Genomic DNA, 23966 nt, shown 5'->3' with positions numbered 1-23966 from the left:
GGAGGGGTCTTACATGGATTACAAATAACAGGGTGGCTGTGAATAAAAGGGTCACAGCCTTCTGCACATGAGAGTCAAAGGGAAAGTGAGGGTGTGAGGGGGTCCTGGAGAGGACCCGAGCTAGTCTGTCCGGCATGTAGCTTGTGCCCCAAAAGCTTATGTTCAAACTGGGATTGAGCCTGGCATCTGCTGGGTCTTGAATGGGGACAGAGAAGAGGCCAGCATAGGACCAGATGGGCACAGGAAGTATGTTAGAGTTTCATCACTGTGACAAAATGCCTGACAGAAATAACACAAGGGAACAAAGATTTAAAACCATTGTTTTGGGGCTGGAGAGATACGCTTTCTACAACTGTATTACCATCACTGAGTTTAGGAATGGTTAGAAGTTAGGGCCTTGAGGCAGGAAAATTGCCATGAGTTCCGCCCAGCCTGTATTACCAAGTAAACCCTGTCTCAAAATACTAATAAACTAAAAGTTATTCATGGAGATGAATGTTCCGCAGTTAAAAGCCCTTCTTGCTCTTGCAGGGGACCTGAACTCAGCACCCATGTCAGGTGGCTCTTAACTGCCTATAAAAGATCAGACACACATACATACATAATTTTTAAATTAAAAAATAAAATAACAAAAGGTGGTCTTTAAATTTTTATGTATTATTGTTGTTATCATTATTTGTGGGTGTGTGTGAACATGCATGCCATGTCGTGCATGTGGAAGTCAGAGGACAACTTTGTAGAGTCAGTTCTCTCTGGTCCACTTTTATATAGGTTCTGTGGATTGAACGAAGGCTGTCAGGCTGGACTGTCATGGGGCCAGAGCTGAGTCAACTCGCTCGCTGGGGAAGAAGGGTTCACTATGACTTGTGGTTTGGGGGGTTTTATCCCATGGTCAGTTGGCTCCCTTGTTTCTGGGCTGTGTGAGGTAGAGGGCATGGTAGGGCACAGCTTTGGAGGGTAGGAAACATGTAGGGAGACAGGTGGGGGACACAGACTAGGATTTTCCAAGACACTCGCCCGATGACCTACTTCCTGCAACCAAGCCCCATCTCCTACTCCCACTGCCTCCAACAATGCCACTATATTATGAATCCACTGAAGACAGAGTTTTCTGTTTAGTCACTTCCCAGAAGCCCTACCTCAGGACTCTACTGCATTGGGAACCATGCCTTCAATGCTCAAGCTTTTAGAGGAATATTTGATATTCTAAATAAGGCCTGGCCATCACCACTTCAAGTCCAGGTCATGGAGACCACAGCACCTGGCTCAGGCACCAGCAGACAGTCCCTTTAGATGGCCAGAACCCTTTCAACCAGTAGGGGTGGACTCTGGGCCATCAGGAAAGGCAGGGCCTTGGGCAGCAGGCAGAGCCCTCCCCACCCCATCCCTCCACCCCCAGCTCCCTCTGAGACCTCTCATCTTCAGAGATTTGTTGTGTTTTAGAAACACTAACAATTTTTTAAGGAATAGTATTATCAAGACCACCAGGTATCTGAAAGGCTTATACTTGTCTAATTAGCAAGTACACATACACACACACACACACACACACACACACACACACACACAGTGCATTGGCATTGGTGGCTCTGTTCTTCAGACAATTACAGGAATCATGAAGGGCGCCTACTCAGGGAGAGGATGTGGTTGGGAATGGGAGATACTCAATAATGATGGCTGCTGAATGCACCGACTCTCGGTCCTGCTAGGATGGCTGTCAGTCTGTGTATATGTGTAACTGCCCATAAAGAGAGCATTGGAGGTCTATGTTTATGGCTCTTCAGGAACATGGCTCAGACCACCTTCTCTATGCTCCAGAAGGCAGACCAGACCTGACCCTGAGTGGTGAGTAGAGGAAGCTACATTCCCATTAGGTCCCCAGACTCCAAGGTCAAGGGCTGTGGCAGGACAATGGTCCCCCAAGCTGGAGGAGAGACACTGCCCTATCTAATCATAGGTCTAGTCCGAAGACTAGAATGGCTACCATGCATCTTGAGGATGACAAATGGCTGAGATATAGGGCTCAGCCTTTCCATGGAGTTTGGGGCAATTTGGAACACCATGGTGACCACAATCCTTTCTCCACAGACTGGAGGCAGAAGGCAGCTATGTAGGACAGGGAAGGTGAAGGCTTAGGCTCTTGTGCCTGAGTCTGAGCCCACACCCTGCCCCTAACCCAAGATCCAGGCTCAGTCACCCAAATAGGAGACAGACAGAGCTTCACAGCCTCTAAGAATTAAAACCTATCGATTTTCCCCATTAGCTAAAGAACGCCATCAGAGTGCATTAAAACCAGGCAAAGCACAGCTTCGTGAATAATTAACATCTGCAAATGACAACCCCACGAGGCCTGGGGAGGGGGGAGGGACATCCAGAGACCAATCTGACCCCTCTGACTCCCCCCTCAGGGACTGCAGCATGGGCTACCTCTCCCCCTCCACCCTGTCCCTTGTCCCTTCCCATTCGATGTCCTCTTTTTGGACGGGTATCCTGTCAATTCTGCACATCCAGAGACCCAAAGTTGACCCTTGAACAGGGACAGAAAGCCCTGAGTGCCACATCCTTAAGGGAGATGCTACTCTTTTCTGAACACATTTTCATCTGCTGTGCAGTGCAGCTGACCTCTAGCTATGTCTGTCAGTCTGTGCTTCTAGATAGGGACAGAAATCTAAAAAACACACAGGGAATCTGCAGCAGAGTTTGTTGAGGACCGAGGGTCCACAGACCATCTCCAATCTGCTCAATCTCCAACAAGCAGAAAGAAGCACCTGGTTTGGGTAGAGACCAATTCAAAGAAGGTGCCCTGTCCAGAAGGGTAGATGGGAAGCAGGCCCTCGGCATAGACAACCCAGAGACACTCTAGAGGCAGGTGTGGATCTCAACATGAGGGAAGTCTACACAGCAGAATTGTGAGTTCAAGGCCAGCCTGAGCTATGCAGTGAGGTGTCAGAAAGAAAAGGAAAGAAGAGAGGGGAAGAGAAGGAGAGGGGCTGATTAGGGACAAACCATCCTTCAAGCTAATCAACAAGAGAAAGCCTTCCTTTGGGGTATACCATTAGAAAAAGGCCAAGTCCCATGCAAACATGCGAGACTTGGGCAGAGCTGGATCCCAGCCCCAAGCTGCTATCTGCCAGCACATCGTGGACACTACTCAGGAGCTGGCCCCGAGTCTTTCTTGGCCAAAGAGGTCCAGATCTGATCTTCCAGCCAATGAAACTCAGTCAGAAGGTCCTTCCAGGCTTCTAACTCTCCTGCTTCCAAACTCCCCACCAGGTCCCAAGTTGCCACTTCATCTTCCCCACCCACCCTCCCTCTTCATCACCCTACGCTGAATGCTGAACGCAGGGCAGCTCAGAACAAACACTTCCTACACCTCTCACCACTGTTATCTCTTCCTGTTTTGTAAGGCTCTGTAACACCTCACCATACTTGCTGTCTGCTAGTCTTGCCCCACCTCTTGAGCCCCTGGGAAAGTCCTACTTTTCCAAAAAGCCAGGTTAAAGACCTTCCCTGACTCTTACTCTCATCCCCAAGTGCCAGCTCGTCCCTGTGTTAGAGCTGGAAGGCTCTCCCTCTAGATCTTCTGGTTGGTACCTCCCTCTCCTGCAGGTTGCAGTTCTGATATCACCTCTTAGTTCTTTCTCCTAACAGCCTTTCTAACTATCTGCCTGCCCACCAGCCCATGCCTAATCCCCCGCCCTTCCCACAACCTGAATTTCTTTTCTTTTTTTTTTTCTTTTTTTTTTTTTTTTTTTTTTTTCCGAGACAGGGTTTCTCTGTGGCTTTGGAGGCTGTCCTGGAACTAGCTCTTGTAGACCAGGCTGGTCTTGAACTCACAGAGATCCACCTACCTCTGCCTCCCGAGGGCTGGGATTAAAGGCGTGTGCCACCAACGCCCAGCTCCAACCTGAATTTCTTTATCTTTTGTTTCCTCTGTTCCCAGGGCAGCTGGGAATGGTGGCACGTGTTGTCAGTTTCGGCACAGGTGACCAGCCCAGGTCCCCACTGCAGGCAGGTGCTCTAGGGTTGCCAGGAGGGAGCATCCTTTTGATTCATTGGCACTGTATAGTCCAGCTGTGCCCCCCCCCCTCAGCCTCCTGTGGGGCACAAACCCAACAAAGGAGGAGGGGCCTCTGCCTTCTCATCACTGTGTTCCCTGTGATAGATACATAATGATGACTGGGAAACAGTCAAACAAGGTCCACTCTGGCATTCCCAAGCTGAGCATACTACTAAGCAATGTCTGCCTCATTCCCGGCTCCCATTCCGAGTGGCCATGCAATTGGACCCAGAGTCAGCGATGGTGGTTTCTGGGAATGTGGAGGGATTTGGTTAGTTGACTGTGGAGGTGTGAAGTGGGGGGTCGGGCGGCTGGGGATGCTCCCTGGAGCTCAGAGCTCTGAGTCCCACCCAGATCCTCCCTACCTGTGCACGGAGAGTCCAGGTAGCACAGAAAATCTGATCAAGCCCCACGGACTGCGTGGCGTTATAGGAGTGCCTGCTGCCGCAGCAGGCTTACAGCAGAGGCGTGGTCCTTGCTTCCCTCACTGTGGCCAAACGCAGTCTCCCAGCTCTGGCAGAGAAGGAGTTAACCTCCAGGCTTCTCAGCGTGAATGTGGAGCTATTAATACCCACAGCCCAGCCATCTAGAGCCACCACAGAGCTGAGCCCCAGAGCTGAGCAGAGGGAGCAGGGAGCAGAGCAGCCTCCAGTCTGGACAACTGGCACCTGACTTGGCGGGTCAGAACTTTTCCTAGGGACAGTATAGACACGGTGCCGGCCTCACCCGACCCTCCCCAATCCTTCAGCTGTAGTGTCAGTTGGCTCTCCTGGAGGCCACTGTACCACTCACCCCTGCAGAGAGAACAAACTTTGTCAGCCACCTCTGTGCCTGCTGGCCAACTAGGAGGAACAGACAGGACACACAGTAGGCCAAGTCAGCTGTGGGCCTATCCTCACAGGTCCTGCCTTTAGCAGACATCGGCAGAGTGGACAGCTGAGGTGCTGAGGGCTCCTCTAGAGGCAGCGATAGAACCTCTGTCCACTACCAGGCACCTCTTGAGTCCAGGCAGCTGCTGGCTGCTGTTCAAGTGTGGATCCCGTGGCTGGAACCCCTGCGCCTCAGGACAGGAACCCCAAGAGAGCCACAGGCTCTTCCACCTACCGAGGCGACGGGTAACCTGCGTGAGAAAGCACAGGTGGCAGGTAAGCAGGTACGGGGTCCTGAGGCCGACAGGCTGCTGACCCTGGAGCACAGTGGCTCAGAGAACCGTGTCCTGGCTGGGGATGATGCTGCGGAGACCACCAACAGTCACCCCTGCCCTGTCCTGCGGTTGCCTCCTGCCTGGCCCCTGGGCTGTGGAGCTGATGATGTGCCTGCTTTCTGCTTGGTCTGCTTCCACAGAGAGGAAGAGGAACTGGAAGAGGTCCCACTGCAGAGGTCAGTCCTGGGGTGGGCAGCGGGCTGGCAAGACCAAGGTGTAGTCCTCCACTGGGACCTTAGGGGCCTGGCAGTAATGCTTAGGGGACCTGGTCACCCACTCTCCCCACCCTCTCCACTGTCCTGCCGAGCTTCCTGGCTGTCACCACAACCTTTTCCCCATTCCTCCTACTCTGGCTCTAGATTGACTTGACTGTCCCTTCACTCCCATTGTGGTCGCGTTTGTCCTTACTTAGAGACCTCCATGGTTCTCCAGCTCCTACAACAGAAAGTCAGCACTCAATGTTCAAGACCTGTGTGATTGGGTTTAATACCCCACCTCACTGTCCCCGATATAACCAGGGATACCCTGGCTCCCCTTCACCTAGGCTCAACTAAAATGCCTCTTCTTCCAGGAAGGCCTCCCAGGAGTCACAGGCCCACTCCAATCCAAAAGCCCCTTGCCCTTCTGGCATTACACTATCATTTAATAGGTGCCTGGTCTTTGTTGAATTAATAAGTGAAAATGTGTACGTGTGTATGTGTGCATGTGTGAGCACTCATACATGTGTAAAAGAGCGTGGCTAGAGGGAGAGAGAAGATGAGGGTTTCTGCGGCTATGATTGTGTATTTGTGGGCAACTGGGTGTGATTGTGCACACAGGTGTGTGGGAGCAGGTGTGAGTTCTGTGTACCTGTGTGACGAGAGTGCTCGGTGCCAGGTGAAGTTCAGACCCGCCAACTGTTGTTCTGCCTCTCCCATCTCTCTCCACCCTGACCCTCAGGAAAACCCTGGCTGCAGCTGTGACCAGGCTCCGGAAGTGAATGTACAAGTTGCCAGGGTCCCCTCTGCTCCAGCCCAGCCTACCCCTCCCCCCCCAGTCAGTGCCACCATGGGAAAGGCAGACACAGGGCCACACTAGAGTCTCTTCCATGCCCAGTAAAGAACAGGAGAAAATGTAGGCTCTCACATGACTATGTTGGACCCCATGTCTATGATTTCCTGCTAGGGACCTCTGTGTTCTCATCTGTGTAATGGGAGGATGCTTCCTGCCTGGTTGCTAGCTGATCATGCAAGATCACTGAACACCTGCAGAGTGCCAGGCTTCAGCTGGGGCCTAGAATCCTGGCACAGCCCTGGTGAGGTCTGCTAGAAGACAGGTCGGGCACAGATTGAGGACACATTAGCAGGAGCGGGTACACAGTGCCCATGGAATCAGAATGCAGGATAAACCTCCTCTGCTCACAGAGGCCACAGCATACTTAAGTAATCTAGACGTATAATTGCCTCCCAGGGAATGGGGGAGGTCCAAGAAAAGGCGTCTGTGGGCTGTGGGATGGCAGACTGGAGGTTTGGAAAAGTAACTGTCCGGGGATGGGGAGAGGATGACAAAGACAGTAGTGTCAGATCACACAGGTCTGGACTTCTGAACTGAATACTTTATCCGTAAGCACCAGGGCAGCCATGGGAGACTGGGAGCCAAACAGGCAGGTTAGGAAATTCAGTGAAGCTAAATGGGAGACACTGCACTTAACTTCACAGCCTCAGTGGAGTGGCTGGGAGTTTGGAGTGCTTGATGAGTGACTGACTGAACAAATGACATGACATGACATGGGGAGACAGGGCTTTGGCATCATTTGCTACTACAGTCCCTCTGTCTCTCTTTTCTATCTCTCTGTCTCTGTCTCTCTCTCTCTCTCTCCATGGGGATGGAGCACAGGGCCTTGCACATGCTAGATTAATCCTCAGCCCTGAGCTGACTGTCAGCAACACACACTGCCAAGCCCTGCCTTGACATCCCCTGGCTTCATGTCTTGGAGCAATGCATATATATTAATCAATCCTGACTGATGAGTGACGCAGGGTGAGGCCCCAGAGTTAGAACCAGGGTCTTCTGCCCCTTTGTTCCTCATCTACCCTCCACCCCACCTGTAGCCTTGGGGGTTCCCGTGTAAAAGAGTCCCTCTGTCTCCTGCTCTGGGGAATAATGGCCTCTGTTTATAAGGGCTGATATACTTTCTAACTGACACTGGCTCTTTAAGGCCTAGGGGAGGGACATTGCCAGGCTGGACAGAGATGGTGACCACAGGTGCCAGGTGGTGAAGCTAAAAATACTGAGTGATGTGGACAGCCAGGCTTCGGGAGCCAGGCAGAGCTGGCGGGGAGGGCAGCAAGACTGGATGAGGTCACCTTGGCCTTAGAGAGTGTGTGGTGCACTAAAAGCCCTCACCACCCCTCCATGGTGCCAGGGTTTCTCTAGAACATCTGGCTGCCATCTTGGAAAGCCATGGGCCAGTCTGAGTCTACCACAGTCCTCTTTCCTGTGACCCTGAGGTCTCAGGCAAATTAGTGATAGAGAGGCTGTAAGGGGCATGGGCAAACTGCTCATGCATTTATAGGTTGAACAAACTTCCTAAAGCCTCTGGAGATTGGATGCTGAAGCCACAGAGATGAGCTGAAACACAGACACTTCCCTGATGGGCCTTGTGGGCACAAATGGTGGTCATGTGAACATGACCCTCTGTGAGCTCTAATGGGAGTGTGAGTGTCATGCCGTTGGATTCTGCTGTAGGTTGATGCACACTGTGCCACATGCTAGTGACAGTGTCAGCAACCACCTGCTCATGCTGTCTCAATGTGTTAATTAGGGTGAGGCAGCTGCTGTGCCCGTGAGCCTGGAACTTGCAATGACTACATTCTTTACAGCTGATGTCCACGACATAGAGTCTAGTGAGAGGGCCTCTGCTCCAAGCAGTCTTTCACTGACCCTGGCTCCTTCCATCTTGGGATAGGCGTCACTCAGAACCTCAGAATCCACTGCTAGAATCTACATTTCAAGGGTACACAATGAAGGGAGAGTGGAGGAACCAGATGTGGTTCATGCTTGCAAGATCAGCATTCAGGAGACTGAGGCAGGAGGATTGTGAGTTCAAGGCCAGCCTAGGCTATATTCTACCTCAAAAAAAAAAAAAATACTACACGGAAAAACCCTGTCTCAAAAAAGTGAAAGAAAAAAAAATAAGATAAAATAAAATATCACCTAAGGCTTTGTGAGTCAGCTGGAGAGAGCCCCGTTGACTTGCATCTACATGCATCGGCTATGACAGCTAATTGCAAGGGAAAGGCAGTCCAGTGTAACAACCTCACTGGGGCATTATGAAAGTGGAATAGCTGGATATGTGAAGACAAAGCACCTCACAAAAGGTGCAAATTATGCTTATTCATTCACTCAGCAAAGTGGGGTGGCATCTTACATGAGAGAGAGCCAGGAGGCACACGAGAAACACCAGCTTTGTGGTCCTAGAGCTCAGGGTTAGTAAGGGACCCATAAGGTCCCATAAGTAAACCCATAAGGTGGTCATCAGGTTCAAACCCATGGGGAGGAAATGAACAGGGACACACAGGAAACACATACTTTGTGTAAGGTGACTTGGGAAGCTGGCATCGAAACCTAGAAAAGGGAGGGGACTGGCCATTCATGCAGACAGAACAGAGAGGCCAAGGGCCCGAGGCCACTGTTGTGCAGGGAGTACTCACTCCGAGAGGCCAGTGTAGACAAGCCAGAGAAGAATGATGGGACAGTGACAAGCGTGAGACAGGAACAGGCCAGATCAATTCAGCCTTGATAGCCCTGCTGAGGAGAATGGATTTTATACTAGATGGGATAGGGAATCCTTTGGAAGATTTTACGTGGGGTAACGGTGAAATCTGCTTGACATTTTCAAAGATCCCTGGGGCTGCTCTAGGCAAATCAATGGCTGCTGGGCCAGATGGATGCAGGCTACCAGCGCTGAGATCATGGAGGGGGGTGAAGGGTGAGTGACCTGTGGGCAGGCCAAGGTCAGGGGAAGAAGATGGCTGGTACTACATTTTGAATATGGTTCTTCCCAAGAATTCACACAGGAGTTCAATCCCCAACTCTTATGTCAATAATATCAAAAGTTAGAAAATTAATTTAGGTGTAACGTTAGAGGTGAGGTAGTGACTGTAACGGGGTAGTAGGTGGTTAGGGTAGGAGCTCTCATGATCGAATCATGGTGGCTTTGTAAGTAGAGGGAGTGAAGCTACATGAGCACACAGGTGTCCGTGTGCTCCAGCCATGATACAACGCACCTGTCAACACCCTCATGTTCTCAACAGAGCCTGTACAATGCTACTTGGATTTCCAGGCTGCAAACCTATGTATAAACTTTTTTAAAGATTAATTTTGGCCGGGCGTTGGTGGTGCATGCCTTTAATCCCAGCACTCGGGAGGCAGAGGCAGGCGGATCTCTGTGAGTTCGAGGCCAGCCTGGTCTCTAGAGGGAGTGCCAGGATAGGCTCCAAAGCTACACAGAAAAACCCTGTTTGGAAAAAAAAAAAAAAGATTAAATTTGTTTTTATTTGTATATGTCTGTGTAAGTGTAGTCTGTGTATGTGAGTACCCTTGGAGGCCAGCTTGCAGTTACAGGATTGTAAATAGTTATGAGCCACAGGACCTAGGACACGAACTTGGGTCCTCTGCAAGAACAACACACTTTGGTTTTTCGAGACAGGGTTTCTCTGTAGCTTTGGAACCTGTCCTGGAACTAGCTCTGTAGACCAGGCTGGCCTCAAACTCTACCTGCCTCTGCCTCCTGAATTCTGGGATTAAAGGCTTGAGCCACCACTGCCTGGCAAGCAACACTTTTCTTAGCCATTGAGCCATCTTTCCAGTTCCATCTTCCTCTTTAAAAGAAGAAGAAGAAGAAGAAGAAGAAGAAGAAGAAGAAGAAGAAGAAGAAGAAGAAGAAGAAGAAGAAGAAGAAGAAGAAGTCGTCGTCCAGGGTCCTACAGGCCACAACCTCAAAGAACCTAGGTAACAAAGAGGACCCTAAGAGAGACATACGTGGGTCTGCCTACTAAGGGAAAAAAGACAAGATTTCCTGAGTAAATTGGGAGTGTGGGGGACAGGGGAGGTGGAAGGGGAAAGGGGAAGAGGGAAGGGGAGTGGGGAAAACTATAGCTCAATAAAATAAAGGGGGGGGAAGCATGAAAAAGGAAGTTCAGGGTCTTTTCAATCACTTACTTCTGAGGGGGGTGGGGAACAAAATACCTTGAGTGCAAAGGTCCGAAAACAATGTGGGGAGTCAGCTCTCTCTTTCCAACACATGGGTTCTGGGGATCAAACTCAGGTCATCAGGTTTGGCATCAGGCTCCTTTACCCACAGAGCCAGCTCACTGGCCTCTGGCACCCTTTTCCTCTCTCTCTCTCTCTCTCTCTCTCTTTCTCTCTCTCTCTCTCTCTCTCTCTCTCTCTCTAAGGATGAATTTATTTAGAACGTTGCAAAGAGAGAAGAGAGTAGTGCAGGACAGACTCACTTGCAAATCCTTTTGAATTGTGGGACTTGCATGTAGCCCAAAGGCCCATCCGTTAAAGGTTCGGTCCCCAGAATGACACTGCTAGGGAGTTGTGGGATCTTTAAGAGGTGGAGCCTGGTGTGAGGACGTCACATCTTCCAGGGACATGCTCTTATTTGGGATATCAGGACCCTAGTGTTCCCTCTCTTTTCCCTCCCCTCTCCCTCCCTCTCCTCCTCCATCTTCCTGGACCCTCCCTCAGTCGCTATGCTTCAGCATGGTACCCTCTACCATGATGCTCTCCAAAGCAATGGTACCGGGTATCCATGGGCAGACACCTATGAAGCTGCCAGTCAAAACAAATCTCCCTATTATAAATCAATCTCAGACATTTCATCATGTCAAGGGAAAGTGGACTAACATAGTTCTTAGGTGGACGATATCTGTGGTGGTATTCTGGGTTTTTGTTGTTGTTGTTTGGTTTTTTGTTTGTCTGCCACTGCTAGGATGGAACCCAGGGCCTCATGTGCTAGGCAAGTGCTCTACCATTGAGACTCATCCCCAGCCCTAACATTCTTGAGCCTCTCATGAGCCTGTTCCCTCTTTTGTATGGATTTGATCCCAATCAGCTCACTCACTCTCCATTTCCTTCTTCCTCTAAGAGGAAGAATCAGCTGTGCCTTTAGTCTCCTGAACATGGTTAGATGTTATTACCTAGCATCTCATCGATATAATAATAACTGAAGCAGTCCACTTTGTTCAGAAATACAGAGGCTGGGCATGGTAATCTGTACTCAGGAGTTCATGTACAGTCCCGGCTATTGTAAGACACTAAAACAGCTCCAAACTGTAGCAGTCTATAACTGCTTCCATAAAAACTTACCATCGCCGGGCATTGGTGGAGCACGCCTTTAATCCCAGCACTCAGGAGGCAGACGCAGGCAGATCTCTGTGAGTTCGAGGCCAGCCTGGTCTCCAGAGCGAGTGCCAGGATAGGCTCCAAAGCTACACAGAGAAACCCTGTCTTGAAAAAACAAAAACAAAACCAACAACAACAACAAAAACTTACCATCAACTTAGTTTCTACTCTCCCCAAAGCCTGTTACCTCAGTTTTATTTATCAGAATCTACACCTGAGCTAAAATGTTGAAAGAATGCTCTAGAAGAGCTTTTTACAAACTCTAGGGGGCAATCCACTTAACTTCTCCAGCCTCCAGAAGGCCCCTGTCTCCCTTGCTCCATTTCCTTCTCAGTAGCAAGCAAACGTCACCATCTCCTTTCTCCGGACCACAGCACAGAAAGCTTTTAATGAGTCATGTGATTATATTGGTACCGTAGTCCATTTTGTTATTGCTGTAACACAATACCCAAGGCTGGTGATTTACAGACAATATCACCTTGTTTAGCTCACAGGTCGGGAGGCTGAGAAGTCCAAGAGCACATGCTCAGCCTTTGCTGAGGGCTTCATGGTGGTTTGTCTGTGGCACAAAGTTGGAAGGTGGTGGGCATGTGTAGAAGAGACAAACGCAGTCAGTCCAGCATCACCTTCCAACAACCCAATCCCCTCCCTCTAGAACACTCCTCGATCCAGCCAAGTCTGTGAGGCTCCACCACACATGTGCCTGCTATCCTGACTCCATGCTGCCCTTGTCTCCTTTCCCAGTAAGTGCTTTCTAGCTGATGTGCTGTGATGGACTGGACCAACCCCTCCTAACCCCCAAAGTTATGGAGAGTTATGGGAGTCATAACCCCCAAAGCCACAAACATGCTCTGTCACATGGCAGAATTGCTTTGCAACTGTGGTTAAGGCTGAGGGCAATGAGATAGGAGTCCTGTTGCTGTGGTCTGAATTCATGTACTGGGATCTCAGTTCCCTTGTGTGGCAGCATTGGGAGGTGTGACCTAGAGGACAGGGTTTGGATCGTGGTGCTGGCATGGTTAGAAGAGAGGACAATGCTTGAAGCTTGGGAACAGGCTGGCCTCAAACTCACAGAGATCTGCCTGCCCCTGCTTCCTGATTGCTGGGATTAAAGGCTTGTGCCACCAACGCCCGGCCCTCATCTTTTTGTTGTTGTTGTTGTTGTTTGTTTTGCGAGACAGGGTTTTTCTGTGGCTTTGGAGGCTGTCCTGAAACTAGCTCTTGTAGACCAGGCTGGTCTCGAACTCACAAAGATCCACTTGCCTCTGCCTCCAAAGTGCTAGGATTAAAGGCACGTGCCACCAATGCCCCACTGTCTTCATCTTTTTTAAGAAAGATTTTTTGCATGTATTACTTATTCAAAATAATGGGTTTCATTATACCTTCATGTACGTATGTCATGTACTTTGATTATATCCACATACTCTACAGCCTTCTCTCACCTCTTCTACCGGCCCTTTTCTTCTTTCTAAATAGTCTCCCTTCCTTTATGCCTTTTTTTTTTTCAACACAGGATTTCTCTGTATTGCCTGGCGTCTTTCATGCCTTTTTAAAAAATGCAGATTAAGGGGGCTGGAGAGATGGCTCAGAGGTTAAGAGCACTGACTTCTCTTCCAGAGGTCCTGAGTTCAATTCCCAGCAACCACATGGTGGCTCACAACCATCCATTATGAGATCTTGTGCCCTCTTCTGGTGTGCAGATATACATGGAAGCAGAATGTTGTATACATAATAAATAAATAAATAATCTTTCAAAAAATGTAGATTAAGCTGGTCGTGGTCGTTGGTGGCGCACTCTTTTAATCCCAGCACTCGGGGAGCCAGAGGCAGGTGGATCTCTGTGAGTTCAAGACCAGCTTGGTCTATAAGAGCTAGTTCCAGGACAGTCTCCAAAGCCACAGAAAAACCCTGTCTCAAAAAAAAATCAAAAATATATAAGAGAGAACAGGTGATATTTGAGTCTGGTTAATTTTTTTTAATAGAGAGTTTTTTTTAAGATTTTATTTATTTATTATGTATACAATATTCTGCCTCCACATATGCCTGCAGGCCAGAAGAGGGCACCAGATCTCATTATGGATGATTGTGAGTCACCATGTGGTTGCTGGGAATTGAACTCAGGACCTCTGGAAGAACAGCCAGTGCTCTTAACCTCTGAGCCATCTCTCCAGCCCGAGTCTGGTTAATTTCTCAACATGATGACCTCCAATTCCATCCATTTTCCTGGAAGTGACCTCATTTTATTCTTCTTTGTGGCTTAATAATACCATTGTGTATGGAGACCACAGCTTTCCTTTCTTCTTTTGGTTGCCTTTGGTGCATTTGTGGGTGTGTGCATGGAGGCTAGGGGCTGACATGGGCTGTCTTCCTATCAGTCTTTCTTTTTTGAGACATGGTCTCTCACTGAACCTGTAATTGCCATTTCTGGTAGATTCCCTCCTTCCCCCCACTATCTGCCTATCATTCTTCTGTCTCAAGTGCTGGGGCTCCAGACATAGACTGCCACATGTGGCTTTTACATGGGTTTGTGCAGCAAGCAGTTTACCTACCCAGCATTTCCCTAGCTCTCTGTAATTTCTTTTTTCTAATTTATTATTATTGCTGCTTAGTTAGTATACAAAGCAATAGATTTCATTGTGACATCTTCAAATATAAGAGTTTTACTTGTATGTATTATATATATATATATGTATATGTATATATATTTACCTTTTTTGTCCATCACTCTGTGGATGAACAGTTGGTACCTTGCCTTGGCTGTTCGTTATGTGTAATGCAATGATATCCTATGCAGGTGTCTCTATGTTGTGATGACTTAGGTTCCTTTGCTATATCATATCATAATTCTATTTTCAGTGTTTGAGGGTCCTCCATACTGACTTTCAGAGTGGCTTCCAGGTTTGTGACTTGGTAGCAGGAATCAGTGTAGTGACTTAGATCCCTGTGTTCTCCGGGTGAGTCAAGAGCCATGCCTTGGGGAGAGAAGTCATCAAGAGTTAGCCATGCCTTACCATGTGACTCTATCACCTGGAGCTGGTGTGAAATGAGGGTGTGTGGTCTCACCAACATCCTTCAGAGACTCAGGCACAGGCAGAGGGGAGCTTGGGGAGCAATGCTCAGAGTGGGCAGGAAAGAGCAGACCTATGGGGCAACAATGAGTTTCCCTTTCTAGACATGCTCCTGGAGGTTAAGGGACAGGGCCGCTTGGGATGTGGCTCTCCCTTGTGGAACCACTTGCTTGGTGCAGGTAGTGACAGGGTGGGTGGATAGTGGCATTCTGGGTAGACACTCAATGGGAGAGGTGGGTGAGCAAGTGTGGCACTTTACAGGTATCTGCCCTGTGATGGACAGTGTACTCCATACAGGACAAGGTGGGTAGTGGTGGCTGCCAGACTGCCAGGCAGTGAGAAAGTGAAATGGCACTGAGTAGCAGTCTCTGTGAGCTCAAAGGGCTGTCACATGCAGGAACTGGACAAACAATGGGTAGATAGCAGGCAGGGACACTGAAGGAGCAATGCAGAGATTCTGAAAGGGTAAGGTAATGAATGGGCAGGTCCTCATGAGGTCTGAGGGGTTGGAGGTGACATCAGGACATCCAGGCACTGAGAGGACAGCTCTCTGATATGACTCTGTTCTCTAAGATCTGTCCTTCACAAGTCTAAACACAGTCACTTGCACTGGGGCATGGCCTGGCATGGGACTTCTGAAGACTCCGGGTATGTCACATTGAGTAGCAAGGCTTCAGGACCACAGTGTGGACAGAGACCAAGTTCTAGATGGAGAAAGACATACGGGAATGACACGGTGTCCTGAGGCTGGCGCTGTTCAGTCACAGCCAGGGAAGCGGCTTTGAGTGGGCCAGAAGGCCTGGGCTAGAATGTCCTGCGTGCCCGGGAGCAGAGAAAGGAAACGTGCTCTCCCAATATGGGATAGTGTTGGGAGTGGAGATGGGAGGTGCGGATCTCGGTCCTTTGGCCCATTCTGCACTGTAGTATACTGGCCACTAGAGGGAGTACTGGGCTCACATTTGCAGGGACTAGCCCTGCAAGGCACTGTTTGTTCCACCGTGGCTTCTTTTTCTAATGACTTTCTGGACAAGTTCAGATTTTGAAACCACATACTACAGGTCCACTACTTCTGGGTTATGTGGCCTTGGTAGAGTAACCCAAGAGTTCTGTCATGTGGTTTCATCAGCCATAAAATGGACACAGAAATGTGTGTAGTGATGCCTATTATCCCAGCTCTGGGGAGGCTGTGTCAGAGTAGTGAGTTTGAGGCCAGCCTGAGTTAATACAGAGCTACACACTGAGTTCAGGGGAAGCCTGGTCTATATAGCCAGTCCCTGTCTTAAAGAAGAAAAACAGCCGGGCGTTGGTGGCGCACGCCTTTAATCCCAGCACTCGGGAGGCAGAGGCAGGTGAATCTCTGTCAGTTCGAGACCAGCCTGGTCTACAAGAGCTAGTTCCAGGACAGCCTCCAAAGCCACAGAGAAACCCTGTCTCAAAAAACCAAAAAAAAAGAAAAAAAAAGAAAAACATAAAAATAAATAGATAAATAAATAAATGAGTCAACACTTAAAAACCAGGGCATTCCATCCTTATATCAAAATATCTAACATCTTTGGAAAGTTGCAAGCCCTGAGAACCCAAGTCTACGTTCCCACATGGCCACCTTGGGCACAGCCATGTGGAGATGACCCTCAGGAGGCAAGAAGGTAGTTTGGTTCAACACAACTAAGTAGTCGGTTTTGGTTCAGACTTTGGGAGTCTGAGCCTCAGTAGTTTATTTAGGCATGTTTAAACATAGTAAAATTTAGCAAAAAATTTTCTTGGTGATCTCAGCACTTGGGAGGCAAAGGCAGGCAGATCTGTGCAAGTTGGAAGCCAGCCTGGTCTACAGAGCTAGTTCCAGGACAGCCAGGGCTGCACAGAGAAACCCTGTCTCAAAAAAAAAAAAAAAAGAAAGAAAGAAAAGAAAAATTCCTGGTGAAGATAACTCAATCCTGTGTGCACAATAAGACTTACGACATGACTACATGGAAACTCTTTGTAAATACTTGTGGCATCTTTCATAAAGATGGGTTCTATAGATTGACTTCATGTGACGCCTTCCATAAAGATAGGTTCTACAGATCGACAAGCTCATGATAAGGGTCTAGGGAAGGATCCAGTGTGGTCTTAGCTGCACAGATAGCACAAAAGTCACCAGGCTATTAATCATGTCAGCTCCCAGCCTTCTGGGCAGAAAACAGGCTATACATTCCTCCCTTTGAAGCAACAACCCTGCGTGTTTAACATTCCTAGTTTCCTGGTGCTTATCTGTGTACACAAACAAGGACCTCGGTATTCCCACACCCACTGGCTGTGCATTCACACAGATGGGGGGTGTATAGCTTCCGTCCACTCAGGTCAAGGCCATGCCTCCCAGACAGCCTTCTGGCTGGTCCCACTGAGCCTCCTTCCCCACAGTCCGTTCTCCCTACATACCCCACCATCTCAGCTCAAAATCCTTCAGAATTAAAGACAAAGACTTCCAGTGGCCCCATCACCTCTCTCTGCCCCTGCTGTCCAGTGCTTCTCACTGCTACTGAACATCCCAAGCAACGCTGACCACAGGGCCTTTGCACTAGCTGTTTCCTAGGCCTGGCTCCCCTGTCTGCAACCCTCTCCCCCCAGCCTCATTCTAGCCTCTGCTTGGAGACCATGTCTCTTTGAGGACTTTCCAGCATGTCATCCCCCCTTTCCTCCCTTCTCTTTGTTCACGTTAATGCCTTGACCTGTGTTGTCTACTTCTGTGTCCTATTTATCATTGACTCTCTTTACTAGAGCTGAGGCTCTGCAAAGGCAGGGGCTTTTCTGTGTTGTTACTTACAAACAGTGCTTAGCACAGTGGGAGGACTTGATAAATATTTGGGGGTTGGCTGTACCTCGGTGGCAGAGTGCTTGTCTGTCATGTCAGAGGCCCTGGATTTGATTCCCAAAACTGCAAGAAAAAATAAAAAAGATAAAGAAGCATTTGCCTGGCAGAACATGGTGGCGCACACCTTTAATCTCAGCACTTGGGAGGCAGAGGCAGGCAGATGTCTATGAGTTTGAGGTAGCCTGGTCTGTGGAGTGAGTTCCAGGCCAGTAGGACCCTGTGTCAACGAACCAAAACAAACAGACAAAGGAACTATTTGCCTGTTGGATGAAGATGTGTAGTGGAGGAAATGGTTGTACCAAGTGATCCATCCAGGGAGGCCTGAGTGGGATGCTGTAGGTTGCTGCTGGACCTGTCAGCACAGAACCACAGAGCCTGCCTTTGGGCTGAACACCTTGTGGTTGGTGTCTTGAAGTTTTCCGTGACTCTGTGACTGCAGGTTCACGGGACTCTCCCGCTGGAGACTGGATTGGGATGGATCACTGTCAGGGTGGCCCTAGGTACCTGTAAGAGTCAGCACAATCCTAAAAATGTTCCCTTGCCCAAGGGAGTATGGTATTCAATAGAAGTGAAACCCACCAGGGGAAGATCCCAGGAGAGACTCTGCTGTCCTGCATTCTGAGCAGAGTAACACAGGTCAGCCCCAGGCCCTGAAGTCTGTAACTGGCATGACAGAATCATTGTGGAGGTTGGACTTTCTGTCCACTGGAGCTGTCAGACCTGGGGTCATTTTGAACCCCACATTAGAGAGAACCAGGCTAAGCAAGAGAGAGCCCCCAGATTCCTGGGACACTTGACCTTTGAGATGACTGACATCTGGCCTTGCCCCTGGTAGCTTAAGCAGCAGGCTGTGAACTGGCTGGAGCAGGCCACTGGATTCCTCTCTAAGCCTCCGTTGTCACATCTATGAATGTGACATGCTGAGCCACAGAGTGGGTGGGGCATTCAGAGACTGGCAGCCATGCTTCTTGACTGTCACAGAAGAGTGTAGCCCTGACCCATCATAGACCATCATGGATCATGTCTGAGGTTATTCTGAACAGTCAGATGTCAAGCTTTTTTTTTTTTTTTTTGGTTTTTTTTTTCGAGACAGGGTTTCTCTGTGACTTTGGAGCCTATCCTGGAACTAGCTCTTGTAGACCAGGCTAGTCTCGAACTCACAGAGATCCACCTGCTGCCTCCCCAGTGCTGGGATTAAAGGCGTGTGCCACCAACGCCCGGCTCGATTTCTATTCTTATTCCTTGAAATGTTCAAAGGGGGTCTAGCTTTTACTTCCAAAGGATGTGTGACAAGGGACAAGATAGAGTTCAATAGTGACCTCAGGCCCATATACCAAAGTAGTAATGGCTTCAGAGAGGGCTGCAGACACTGCCAGTAACCTCAGACCATACTTGGGGGAAACTGCAGGACTCCGTGTTGCCCTTCAATCTTGGTGGTAGCTGCAGACCTTGAACACCACCTCTGACAAGTCCTGGTAACACCTGGGGGGTGCCTGTGTCTCATTCCCTGCCCTCCATTCTGGCTAAACCCTCACATATCTCCCCAGCCACTAGAATTCAAGCCATTCTCTAGGATCCACTTAATTAGCCAAGCTTATTAACTCCCACAAGGCTTCTCCTCCCCTCCTAATTAACTCGCTTAATTAGGGCTTGCAGGCCCAGCTCCACCCAGCCCCCTCTAGCTCCCACCCCTGCCTGTCTCTGCCAGGCCCTGGCTCAGCCAAGCCCCCAACAGTCTGGGAATGGGGTAGGTGTTGCCTGAGTGCCTTCAGCACCCTGGCCTTCACTTCATGTCTTACTCCCCATCACAGGACACCAGGACTCTGCCTTTTGTAGCAGCAGCACAAGGAAGAGATGAAAACAGGTCAGGGCAGTGGATGGAGTGAGGGCAAATGAGATGAGACAAGCCTGAACCAGATGAGCCTGAACATGGTGGCTAGGAGGGCTAGGAGCAGCTGGGCTGGGGAACATGAGGGGATGCCAGGCCTGGATGGGGGGGTGGCAATGTGGGCTTGCATCCCAGGCTGTGTGAAAGCTCTATCCAGCCTCCCTCTCTCTCTATGCCCCTTATGCAGAGGGAAAAAGCTTCTATACTGAAGAGGCCCTCCCAGGTATAAAGGTGCTAGGATGCAAGGCCTGGCACAAATCTGTGTTTATTAAATAAGCAGGTGGGGATAGCCAGGGGGAGTTCTGTGTCTGGGTCTATGGTCTGGAGTATGCCAGGAGCATGCTGGGCCTGGGACATAGGGAAAGTTATGCAGATCTGGGCCTGGTGGCACATACCTGTGATCCCAACACTATGGAGGCTTGAGGTGGAGAGATAAAGTTTGAGGCTAGCCTGGGCTACGCTGTGAAGCTCTGCCTCCAAAGCAAAGACAAGCTAGAGAATGGGGAGGGGGTGCTCACCTGGGTCAGATGAGCAGATGTTAATTCACTCCCAGATTTAAACCATGTTAGAACATTCACCCACAGCTTGGATTTGTAAGTATCTGAGACCCAAGTCACAGTGATTTAAACTCAAAGGGGATTACTTGGTCACAGAGCTAAAAGGTCCAAGTCTTCAAACACAGGCATGTCAAGGGGTCCAGATAATGACAAGGCTTGAACTCACCTCTTAGTTCTCTATCTGCTATGCTGCTGTCATCCTCCAGAGGCTCTCCCTGGTGGGGTAACTCCAAGCTTACACTGTACCCTTCACGGTGGCCTGGCTGGGGTATGTGCACTTCAGAAAGGAACCCAGTAGCCAGGAATGCATTATACACTGATTGGTGGAGCTGGGTAGCAAGACCAGGTGCTCCTCTTATGGACACCCTCATAACCAGATCCCCTAGTGAGTAAGGAAGAGTATGGCAGGGGATGTAGTTTCCAGAAGGGAAACCGGGGGTCTGCAAGCAGAACGTGTGGACAGATGCTAGGTAACGGAGTCTGTGCTGCTTGGACTGTGTGGGCATTGTGCCAAGCCTAGCAAAGTTCCAAATGCAGGCATGTGAGGCTGTCCCTGCCAGGCCCCACCCAGATGTCCTTGGCCTCTTTCCCAGCTTTTCCTGCATCTTCATCTCTTTTCCTGAGGGCTTTCTGGCCCCACCCCCATCTGTACTTCCCACCCCAGCAGCTCTTATCCATCCCTGCCTCCAGGGTGTGGCCAGCATGTCCTATACCGCCTCAGAGTCGTCGTCGTCCCTCCCTCCCCCCTGGTGCTGGCTATGTGTATCTGTTTCACAGTGGTGGCTGGCTCCACGATACACACCTTGCCTGTGTTCTCTGCTGTCTTTCTACTTCCCTCCCCTAGGTCACCTACCAGACTTACTCAACTCTAAGTCTCAGGGTCTGTTTCAGATAACTCAAACTAGGACACCACTGAGGCCAGCCCCTCCCCCCAGCCTCCAGGGATGTGTGCTAGACACACTTGATCCCTTACAAATGTCTGAACCCCCTGGGGGTCACTTTGCAAGGAGCAAGGACTGAGTGAGCTCTGAGAGTCCAGGGCTCAGATGGAGGGTTACAGAGCTTGCAGTAAACACAGCCAGAGTCAGGCCCATCAGATCCTCACGCCCTCATTCCCAAAGCAACAGCTACATCCCAGTCCTAAGGGCACAACATCTAGCACAATGGTGACAAGATGTCAGGATGGTAGGGGCCAGCAGTGCCAAGATCTCCCCATTCCTGGTCCTTCTCAAAGCAAGACCAATGAGGTCATCTAGAGTAAGTGCTTTTCTTTATGTGTTTGTTTTGTGTTTTATTTTTTTATTTTATTTTATTTTTGAGGTAGGGTCTCGCTCCATAGTTGAGGCTGAACTAGTGACAACCTCCTGCCTCAGCCTCTGAAACACTAAGGTGTGTTTATTCTGGATAGTTCTAGGACCTGGCTTTAGGAAACATACACACAGAGTGGAAAAGTTTAAAGTTGTGCCTTATGATAACACACCTGTAGTCCCAGCTGTACTAGGCCAGCGCTACATTTCACGGGTTCGGGCAAGGGAATCTGAGGGTTAAATAAAGACAAGACAGTGGGTCATTCTTGAAAGGAGAAAGCCATTTATTTCATAGGGGAGAAGACTTATATACCAACAGTAGCCACAGTGGAAATTTACTCAGGTCAAGGTCCATGTCCCCAAGCGGTCCCCTCCAGTGGGCTGATAGTTTGCATTCTTGCATACAGGCCTAGGCAGAAGGAGGGAAGTGAACAGAGAACACCAAGAGCACCTTAGTTCACCCAGCTGGGTCTCAACACCCAGCACTTGAGAAGTAGAGGCAGGGGGGTCAGGAGAGGGTCAAGTTCATTCTCAGTTATACAGCAAGTTCGAGGCCGGTGTGGTCTGTGTGAGACCCTGCCTCAAATGAAAGAAAGAGGGGAAGGAGGGAGGAAAGGACACAGACAAGACTTGTGATCTCAGGACTTAGGAAGCCAAAGTAAAAGGATGGACAGTTAGTTCTGGTTTAGCCTGGTATATATAGTGACACTCTGTCTTAAGGGGAGGACAAATCACATTTATCAAGACTTTCACAGAGTAGTTTTCAATTGTTTTGAAAATTGTGTAGTGAGCGGAAACTACTTCAGAAGCTAATGCTAACAGTTTGTCAACTCTGCACCCCATAATTTAACTAAGAATCAAGCTACAACCAACATGAATCCTGTCAGACCCCTCCCTCCCAATCCCAAATTTTCAATATATTCCATAAGCAGCCACCCAACCGACATCACAGTCATTCTTCTGCCTTTGGCTGGCTCAGCAGCAAGGAGCGGAGTTCTTGCCTCAAAGCGCAGCAGGCCTTCAGAACCACAGAGAAGCAGGTCTTTGCTCCAACTGCCATCACAAGGCACTTGTCAGCATCAGTGGCTTCCTGCTGGCCACCCACGGTCGCAGTTGTATTTCCACATGGGGCAGAGAGCACAAGAACACTGCTGGAACACTGCTGCTCCTGTGGGATGCATCCCAAACATATTTCAGAATCCCACTGTCTTCCAGCCACGGCACTCCGGCTGCCCCTCTTTCTGAACCAACATGAGTTCTGATGGAGCCCTCGCTCAGCTTACTGGCTCTGTCCTCAGGAGCCCTAGAATTCTGCCCTAATTGCCTTTGTTTTTCTTATCTGTGAACCCAAATGACATCATATCTGTCATCTTAAACCTAATCTGTACCCTGAACCACCCAGTCACCAGGGTCCTTGATCCATTAAGCTATATGAGCTGGTCCTGGAATCATCGTTCTAGGCCTAGGGTGGCCATTCAGGTGAGGGGGTTTTTCTTGAGCAACAATACCATAGTCACATGGATCAGCAACTCAGGAATGTCTCTATGTAATGACTGGGACAAGAGCTGTAAGACCTCCAGAAGCTCAGGCCTCCAGGATCTCAGCCCAGGACCAAGGTCACCCCAATTACCAGGCTGGATGCAAACAGCATGAGGCTTTATTGTTGTTTAACGAGCTAACCCCATGTTAGCAGGGGTCTTTCATCCACCCACCATGGCGGATGGTTAGAAAAGACAACTTGAAGAATCTGCATAGAGATCTTATAGGGTGGCATAAGGGGAGTGTCTAGGGGTACGCACAAACTCCAGGCCTGGTGTGGCTCCAGGCTTGGAGGGCTTGCCCTGTGTTGATTGGTCAACTGGTTGTTATGGCCCATAAGCCCTCCCAGGATGGTTGCTATGTTCATTGCTGTGCGCTTGTCCGTAAAGCACAGCACCACCAGCTAACTTCTGATCGGTTCCTTGCCATGAGGCAGGCATCTGACCTCTTAGTGACTAAGACAAGGTCAGACAAGCACGTGTTCAGCTGTTATGGCTGCGGAAATGGGGAGCTGGTCCCTTCAATTCAAATGCTTGGCTTTCATCATCAATGGATACCCAGATTCTGCACAATTTTTTTTCTTGTTCCTCATTTGTGAAAACAGCCCTGCCCTCTTCTCCCAGGGCTGTAACTCCTCATCTTCCCCGATGATTCTTAAGTATATGGAGCCTACCGTTACCTAGCTTATGTTTAAGGACAGTATGTATTTCCCGCAAGAGTGCATTGCCTATGGGAATAAGGACTTCCCAACTGCATAGCTGAAAGGGCATCTGGGAAGGGATTACCCACAATACATTTTGGCAAACTTTTACTAATTGCAATGTGGGCAATCAAGGCCCCAGTTGAGGAATCAAGGAAGTTTTTGCAGGAGAAAGCCTTGAACTGATAACTCTAGCCAACTGTTAGTCAGATGCCTGCCACTATAACAAAACACCTGTAATAATAGAATTATAAAGAAGGAAGCTTTGTTTTGGCCCAAAGTTTTGGAGGTTTTTAACTGTTTGGCCCTGTTGATTTATGGCCAGTGGCATAAAAAGTTTATCATGGTGAGACCATGTGGCAGAGGAATCCTGTTAACAACATGGCCAAGAACAAAAAG

The sequence above is a fragment of the Cricetulus griseus genome, chromosome 3 (assembly GCF_003668045.3).
Source record: "Cricetulus griseus strain 17A/GY chromosome 3, alternate assembly CriGri-PICRH-1.0, whole genome shotgun sequence".
Lineage (NCBI taxonomy): Eukaryota > Metazoa > Chordata > Mammalia > Rodentia > Cricetidae > Cricetulus > Cricetulus griseus.
This window is presented reverse-complemented; position numbering follows the sequence as displayed.